General features: G+C 45.5%; 2 long non-coding RNA genes across 5 annotated transcripts; both read left to right on the plus strand.

The window, feature by feature from the left end:
• Positions 1 to 2,918: 2,918 nt before the first annotated feature.
• LOC129809228 (uncharacterized) lies at positions 2,919 to 6,923 on the plus strand. Of its 3 annotated transcripts, none has more exons than XR_008752597.1 (3): positions 2,919 to 2,990; positions 3,050 to 3,574; positions 4,833 to 6,923. It is a non-coding gene; the product is annotated as an uncharacterized LOC129809228 (long non-coding RNA). The 3 variants fall into 3 exon arrangements; XR_008752596.1 differs by lacking the exon at positions 4,833 to 6,923 and adding an exon at positions 3,973 to 4,411 and having other exon boundaries at positions 3,050 to 3,897; XR_008752595.1 differs by lacking the exon at positions 4,833 to 6,923 and adding an exon at positions 3,973 to 4,411.
• A 1-nt stretch (position 6,924) lies between these two features.
• LOC129809229 (uncharacterized) lies at positions 6,925 to 8,182 on the plus strand. Of its 2 annotated transcripts, none has more exons than XR_008752598.1 (3): positions 6,925 to 6,996; positions 7,056 to 7,903; positions 7,979 to 8,182. It is a non-coding gene; the product is annotated as an uncharacterized LOC129809229 (long non-coding RNA). The 2 variants fall into 2 exon arrangements; XR_008752599.1 differs by having other exon boundaries at positions 7,056 to 7,580.
• The last annotated feature ends 523 nt before the right edge of the window (positions 8,183 to 8,705 follow it).

The raw sequence follows: 8,705 nt of genomic DNA on the forward strand, positions 1-8,705 counted from the left end.
CCCCCCCCTGGATTGACGAAGAAAATCATTTTTCACCAAGGCAATGCACCAGCACACAAAAGTGTGTTAACCATGTTGAAATTCAAAGATTTGAAGTATTGCTTGTTCATCCACTGTATTCCCGAGATTTGGCTCTCAGCGACTACTTACCACTGTTCCGAAACCTCAAGCAGTTCCTACGTGGGAAGCAGTTTTCGCCAAATGAAGAAGCAATTGCAACTGTAAAAAATATTTTACAGAACTTCCAGAAAAACATTTCTGCCATGGGATAGAATTGCTGGAGCCAAGTGCGTTGAAGTCAAGGGAGATTACATAACAGAGTAAAAAAGTTTTGGAAATTAGTTTTATTCATGTCTAGTATCAGAACTTTTCACTACCTGTAATATAGTATACGATAGAATACAATATCACCTTTAAAAAACATATTTTTTTCACTGAGTGAGTATAAACTTTTGAAAACATTGGAAAAGGAATCTTTTTTTAAACCCCCAGTAGATTTTGTTGACGGTGTAGAAATTTGTCTATCAGAATCAACAGTATCCGATTTCCATCAAGTTCAAAGCAGCATACGTGACATACATATTCAATTAAAAAAATATTTTGAAAGTGGAGATAATTTGGATATAACGCTAAGTAATATAGAATAGACCATTTAAAGCAGTCACATTCATATAATCATTTTGTTACTTTTAAATATTGGGTGAAGATCGAACAAAAGTACCAATATAAGACAGTGTTTCCCATCTTTCTTTATGCTGATGGTTTCGAAGTAAATAATAATCAAGGGCCGCACAGTGAATCAATTAGTGGCGTGTATTACACAATTGTCATTCCCAACTATTGTTTGTCAAACTTGAAAAATGTACTGGTAGCCGATTTTTTCAGAGCTAAGGACCTATCACTATATGGAAACAATGTTCGTCTTAAGAAATTAATCGAGGTTTTGAAAAATCTGGAATGTGAAGGCATTGAAATGAGAAGTAAAAATCAAACAAGGTGGATATATTTTGTGCTTGGCGATAAGTTGGCTGCAAAAGAATTACAAGATTTTTAAAAGTCATTCAATGTAAATAATTATTGCAGAATTTGTCTTATGGAAAAAGTGAAACTAAATATGCTGTAAAGGAGGATGTAAAAAAGTTAAGAAATCGCGAGCAATATGACAAGATATTAAAAAAAAAATTTCATTATGTATTAATGTAAGTGTAACATGTTCTTAAAATTATGAAATAAAAATCTTAATACTACATAAAAAATTCTTATTTTAATACGGAAAATTATTCTTGGTTCTAATCCCTAAAATCTTATTTTTACGTGGACAAATTCTTATTTTTAGTATATTTACAAATATTATTAAGAAATCAAATTTTCTTAAAATTATGAAGTAATATTCTTAAATTTATTCTGAAATTTTAACAAAAAGTTTAAAATCAATTCGAAAAAATCTTATTTTGAGTATATTCTCAATTTTAGTAGATGTAGGCATTAAAATAAGAATAAAGAAATCTTAATCGGATTTCATGACTGAATAGACTTAATTTCATGGCGAAAATTCTTAATTTTAGTACAAAATTTCTCTCAGTGTAGTCTAAAAAAAATATATGGAAGAACCCGTTTCTCAGTCAATTACAATAGCTGTGAAAGTAAGCTGTGGAAAGAAGTTTTATGAGACTTTCCACATAACCTCCAAAGTTTTTGAGATAAACAATAAATTTGGAGGAAACAATATTATGGGCAGATTTTTGGAATATCGTGCTTCTTCGAGGCTTCAGAAGGATTAAGTGTAATTTTAATAATTGTCATAGTTCTATATATTATTGATTTTATCACAAACTTCTAGGATTGCCGTGAATCTCCTATTATGAATGAGATGAGTTCTGCGAATTTGGTTACAATGAGAGCCTGACTTGTAAGGCATGTGCCTCGTTTCGGAAGCCAATGAAATATCAAAAAGTTAATTTGATCACTTCAGTTTATTCAGAAGATCATGAGAAATGACACGCATTGCAGTAAATTCAGTTTTCAAAAAGTCATTATCTGCCTTGACTCTGTTAATTTCTACGTCCTTAATTTGTAGTTGCTCGTCTTTTTTCTTCAGTTGTTCAAGCAGTTTCGCCTTTTCAATGTCCCAATTGGAATCGGAAGCGTGTGCTTCAGTAGGATTGTGTGGTTGACGTTCTGTGCATTCTGTGGTTAGAATATTACGCATTTCAGGACCTGGACGTGTCAGTGAAAGGGGAAAAATTTGCGGCTCGGATTGTTGCAAAGATTCTGAAAATGTTGATTGTGGTGGTGCTTGGGAATTTTGCAACAACTTATCCTGTCCAATCAATTTCAGCTCATATAGACCATCCGGTTCTTTTATTGATTTTTCTTGCACTCTCATTTCTGTTGATTCCGAAGAGTCAGATGTTCCGGTGGATGATGTTGAACTTCTAATAGAAGTCCTGGATGGCCCAGCAGTTGGATCTTTGGCGAGACTGCGTAAGATTTCATATCGAGCATTTGCTGGGGTTTCTCGAGACTTTGTGATAGTTCCTTTAGGAACTTTAGAAGCTCCATGCGCCTGGGTAGACACGAGTTCGAGAATTCGCTTTATCAAAGTGGACAGCGGCGGAACCTTTGGAGGCCCGCCTCCAGTTTGGCCAAAATCCCTTTTCTTTTCAGTGTTCTTTTTCTTTGCATTTCTTACTGTTGTGGATGGGACTTCCGGGAAGGCAGCTGATCGCGGAAAAGGGGCTCGACGATGAATTCTGGAGGGAATCTGTCCCCTTTGACAGATGAACCAATGACAACACAACCTTTTGTTTACTTCTGGGTTTTATTAAATTTCCACTAGGGGCGCTATCAGCGCAAATGTACAAAGTCGGTAATGCAGGCAAAATACAAGGTTATGTCTTCAAGAGGCAAATGTCAAGAGTTGTTTTGGTTTTGTGGTGATGTGGTAGTGATCGTGACTGGGGACTTTCCTGGACTATCCGAGGGTTTTGGTGAGTATTTCCTTTTCTGCCTGCTTCACCCAGGCCTGATCTCCTTTGTCTAACAACAGCTGGAGGGTATACAGCGGTGTGACAAAGCCAACAGCTGGAGCAGGAAGATCCTTCTTGGCGTAGAGGGCAGGGTGGTTAAGCAACTCTCTCAAGGGCCCCCGTGGGGGTGGATTTATCCCAGCAAAGCCAATGCCTTCTGTCTCAAGGCCAGAGGCTTCTACGAGCTGCTTCCGGTGATGGTGTCGCGGCTTAGCTCGTGTCAGCAGCCTACTTGGGGCCGAGGTTACTCCCGGACGAAATGAGGGTGGCCAAAATGCAGGTGAACACCAGTTTAGGATGTCTTGGGTGCAACACAACCTCTACGTGGCAACAGACTTCACGGAGATGCTGCCCCAGACCAGAGGGTTCACCAGGGCTCGTAATCCCTCACGCAACGTCTGCAGGGAGATCAGGCTTCTGGCTTTTCCAGACTACACTCTCAGGGAGTCCGGATCTTTCACCGCACGGGGTCGCCCGAGAAAAAAAGGGAAATCACTGCTGGAGTTCGATCCTCGAGCACTGCAAAACCCACAAGGGAAGGAAAGGTAAGTAGAGTGTGTGAGAGGAAGGGAAATTTTATCGCACTAGGAGCTATTCAGGATGCTAGTTCCACCAGCGATTCTGAATGCTTCCAGCCAGTGCAAGATTAAGGGATCTCGGCCACCAGGAGCTATTTAGAGCGCCAGTCTCAGCCCGCGCTTCTAAATGCTTCTGACCAGGGCAATACAGAGGGACTCTCAAGTGCTACCGGGAGCTATTTAGAGCGCTAGATTAACCCGCGCCTCTGAATGCTCTATCCAGCAACAGTAGAGGTGACAGGAATGGCCACTGAGAGCTATAAGGAGCGTGGCTTTTATGCTACGCTGCGGTATGCTACCTGATCAGTGGAAGAGTGGGAAGGAGACGACTTACTACTTATTTCTCTCTCTTTCTCTCTCTTTAGGTCACACACATACACTAAATCACCAGAGTTGGCTTTAAGAGTGTGCCAAAGGAATTGATTACATTGTCAAAACCAACAACTAGGTCATTGCCCGATATTTCTGGTGTTCGCCTGAAGTATACGGGGATTTTACAAAAAGGCATTTTTCGCCCCTAAAACACTCATAGGGTGCCGAATCCCACCCCAAAAGGATTCGACACAACACTGCCCTCCTCCTAGTTCTGGCCGTCCCGGCCAGCATTAACACCCCGGTAAGGAGCTAAACGGTTCACGTGAGCAATGCGGGAGCGGCCTCTAGCCTTCTTCCGGATACGATATACCACCTCATTTATCTTCTCGGACACCAAATAGGGCCCATCCCAGTCACTCTGTAACTTGGGAGACCTTCGCACCTTCCTAAGGGGTTTGTACCACCAAACAGGCTGCCCTGGTGCAAAGGTCAAGAGATGCTGAGTGTGGTCATAGTAGTCCTTGGCCACTCGAGGAAAAAATTGCAAGCGTTCTCGCCCCTTCCGGTGTATGTCGTTCATTGTCTGACGTGGGTTTTCTACGACATGTAGATCAGGTCTATCCTTAGACGGCTTTCCGCACTCTATTGGGAATTTCCTGGGTGGTGGCTTAATGGGAGCGCTATCTCCTGTGTCTATCGGGTGCTCCACTAACTGAGTGCGCCCAATACCCCGTGGGACTTTGGAGAAAACTTCCGATTGCTTCCTCGGCAGTTCCTTCTCCATCTCGGGTTGAGTCTCACGGCGGGGAGCTAGGACGACAGCCTCACTAGTACATATCCGCACTATCCCATCCTCACCAATCGTCCTCTCATTAACCTTCTCGGAGAAAGTTAATTTCATTGATTCCAGATCCAACCGGGCCACCTGTTGTCGCAAAAACACCAACCCCAGGACGCAATCATCTACAATATCCGCCACCAAAACAGTGACATGATGTATGCAGTCCTCCAGTGCCAGTGTCACCTCCAGTTCTCCTAGGATGGGGGAGCTTTGTCCAGTGGCTGTCGTTAGAACCCATCGCACAGGGCGGATTGGAGGCTGGGGAGACATAGCCTCATATATCCGGCGGCCAATCAGGGTGTAATTTGCCCCCGTATCTACCACTACGTCACAGTCCACATTATTCACACGCCCCCTTACCACCAAGCCACGGGCCGAATAATCTATCGACATCCCATTTTGGGGGCCTACCCGTGTTCCACGACACAATGGGGCTCCAGCATTGGACTCAGTAGTAGGTGCGGGAGGGTCCCCACCATGACCACCAGCTCCTGTGTTCCCGGAACTCCGTCCACTAGACTCCGATGGTCCCGTGGGTGCAGCACCTCCGCTTCCAGACGCGCTATTCCAGGAACCTCCTCTCCTACGGTTCCAATTTCCCCTGTACTGATTCCTAGCAGGGGCAGAGGCCTCGCCTCTTTGATCCGAGGAAGCTACTCCCTGAGCCCCCGCTACCGACTCGGAGGAGGAGGCGGTCTCCTGTCCCGCCAAGGCGGCTCTGGAGACATTGCGGGAAGCCCGATTGGCTTTCCGGGCAGCTTCATAATCCAGGGCTGCATAAACAGCTTGTTCCATAGAACACGGTCTTGTTAATCTGACAAGGTCTTGTAAATCCAGGTCCCACAAACCATCCACGAACTGACCCAGGGCAATCTTGTCGCGTGCAGCCTCTGGGCAGTCCCGAAAAGCGAGGCGCGTGAGCCTACGGATCTCTAGAGCAAAAGCCCCTATCTCCTCCCCGGGCTTCTGCCTACGGTTCCTCAAGTGGAGATGTGACAATCCCTGCTGGAACTCACGCCCAAACCGACTCCTCAAGGCCCGTACCAACTCGACCAGACTCCCCCGTTTAGCCGGTGGGATTTCAGAGAGTACGGCTAATGCATCCCCCCTTAAAGAAGAGGCCAGCATGATGGCCTGTTCAGAGGCATTCCATCCGCGGGCCTTGGCGACCATCTCAAATTGCAATAAGTAATCTTCTAAGACTACTTTACCATCAAAATGGTCCACTTTCAATTTTAGATGGTTCATGTCGCGATTCAGCCGTGAATTTCCTGGCCCAGTACCCCCTTCTAGAGTTTCAAAAGCTCTTTCTTCCAGGTACTGTTGAGAGGGCAAACGCCCAGTCCGAACCTGAGTCACCCGGATCCCGGATTCAGCAGGTAAGGCATTAGGGGTTCCCTGAGGGGCGATGACCTCATCATGGGTCGCAGGTAGTGGGTCAGAGGCCAAAAACCCCAGACGGCTGGATTCCAAGGTCGCACGATCTTCCTCCAAAATTTGAGCGATACTTGGGTAATTTGCGGCCGCCACACGGCCACCAGGGGCTCCAGTTGAGCAGAGCTCAGGTGGTACCTGGAAAGAGGCCTCTTCCGGCGGTACTTGCCCAGCCGGTAGAGGAGCATCTCCGGATAATCTTCCGGTCATTTGGAATGTCCAGAGACTGATTTGCTGTCTCAATTCCATCATCTCCCTGTCCGTGCGCTCATTGCGCTGTCTTTGCAACTCCTCATTGCGCTTTTGAAGGTCCAGGATCCTAGTCAAAGTGGAGCTTTGACGGGCTTCAGAATCTTCCTGCTGGGTGCGAAGTTCCTGCAGAAACCCATCGTACCTCTCCATCCTGTCCGTGAGCCATTCCTTCAATCCGTCCAATATCTGGCCGGCCTCAGCTGCCTCCATACTCGCAAGTGGTCAGGCAAATCCCACTTCTGACACCAGTGTTGTGGATGGGACTTCCGGGAAGGCAGCTGATCGCGGAAAAGGGGCTCGACGATGAATTCTGGAGGGAATCTGTCCCCTTTGACAGATGAACCAATGACAACACAACCTTTTGTTTACTTCTGGGTTTTATTAAATTTCCACTAGGGGCGCTATCAGCGCAAATGTACAAAGTCGGTAATGCAGGCAAAATACAAGGTTATGTCTTCAAGAGGCAAATGTCAAGAGTTGTTTTGGTTTTGTGGTGATGTGGTAGTGATCGTGACTGGGGACTTTCCTGGACTATCCGAGGGTTTTGGTGAGTATTTCCTTTTCTGCCTGCTTCACCCAGGCCTGATCTCCTTTGTCTAACAACAGCTGGAGGGTATACAGCGGTGTGACAAAGCCAACAGCTGGAGCAGGAAGATCCTTCTTGGCGTAGAGGGCAGGGTGGTTAAGCAACTCTCTCAAGGGCCCCCGTGGGGGTGGATTTATCCCAGCAAAGCCAATGCCTTCTGTCTCAAGGCCAGAGGCTTCTACGAGCTGCTTCCGGTGATGGTGTCGCGGCTTAGCTCGTGTCAGCAGCCTACTTGGGGCCGAGGTTACTCCCGGACGAAATGAGGGTGGCCAAAATGCAGGTGAACACCAGTTTAGGATGTCTTGGGTGCAACACAACCTCTACGTGGCAACAGACTTCACGGAGATGCTGCCCCAGACCAGAGGGTTCACCAGGGCTCGTAATCCCTCACGCAACGTCTGCAGGGAGATCAGGCTTCTGGCTTTTCCAGACTACACTCTCAGGGAGTCCGGATCTTTCACCGCACGGGGTCGCCCGAGAAAAAAAGGGAAATCACTGCTGGAGTTCGATCCTCGAGCACTGCAAAACCCACAAGGGAAGGAAAGGTAAGTAGAGTGTGTGAGAGGAAGGGAAATTTTATCGCACTAGGAGCTATTCAGGATGCTAGTTCCACCAGCGATTCTGAATGCTTCCAGCCAGTGCAAGATTAAGGGATCTCGGCCACCAGGAGCTATTTAGAGCGCCAGTCTCAGCCCGCGCTTCTAAATGCTTCTGACCAGGGCAATACAGAGGGACTCTCAAGTGCTACCGGGAGCTATTTAGAGCGCTAGATTAACCCGCGCCTCTGAATGCTCTATCCAGCAACAGTAGAGGTGACAGGAATGGCCACTGAGAGCTATAAGGAGCGTGGCTTTTATGCTACGCTGCGGTATGCTACCTGATCAGTGGAAGAGTGGGAAGGAGACGACTTACTACTTATTTCTCTCTCTTTCTCTCTCTTTAGGTCACACACATACACTAAATCACCAGAGTTGGCTTTAAGAGTGTGCCAAAGGAATTGATTACATTGTCAAAACCAACAACTAGGTCATTGCCCGATATTTCTGGTGTTCGCCTGAAGTATACGGGGATTTTACAAAAAGGCATTTTTCGCCCCTAAAACACTCATAGGGTGCCGAATCCCACCCCAAAAGGATTCGACACAACATTACTAAATCGCGCCACACTTTATTCCACTGCTGTAGGCCTTTTGGGTTTGATCCGGAAGGTCTCATATCATTTAGAATCTTACTTACTCTCTCCCAAGCTTTCTTCTTAATTTCGGTTCCATTTGGTCCGTGGTACCCACCGATCATCACCAGCTTATTGTTCTCAATCTCTTGGACTAATTTTTCTTTTTGTGCAGCTGTAGGATTTTTAGTGCGCGAACGGAGAGTTCTTGAATTTTGGGTAGAAACTTCATCCTCTTCTACAAATGGCATGTGTTACTAAGCAAACTTAGAAGTTTTTCTTGCAAAGAAACTTACTACTAGATTCTGGTCCTTCTTGATTCATGTTTTATTCAATTTCAATAGTTGAAAAATTCCTGGGTTTTGTTTTGATAAGTATTCTCATAATATTTTGAGAAGTGTTATACAAATAAACTTTGGAGGTTATGTGAAAGTCATAATACTTCCTTACATACATTCACAGTTATTGTAATTGACTGAGAAACGAGTTGTTTCTTATAT

The sequence above is a fragment of the Phlebotomus papatasi genome, unplaced genomic scaffold, assembly GCF_024763615.1.
Source record: "Phlebotomus papatasi isolate M1 unplaced genomic scaffold, Ppap_2.1 HiC_scaffold_510, whole genome shotgun sequence".
Lineage (NCBI taxonomy): Eukaryota > Metazoa > Arthropoda > Insecta > Diptera > Psychodidae > Phlebotomus > Phlebotomus papatasi.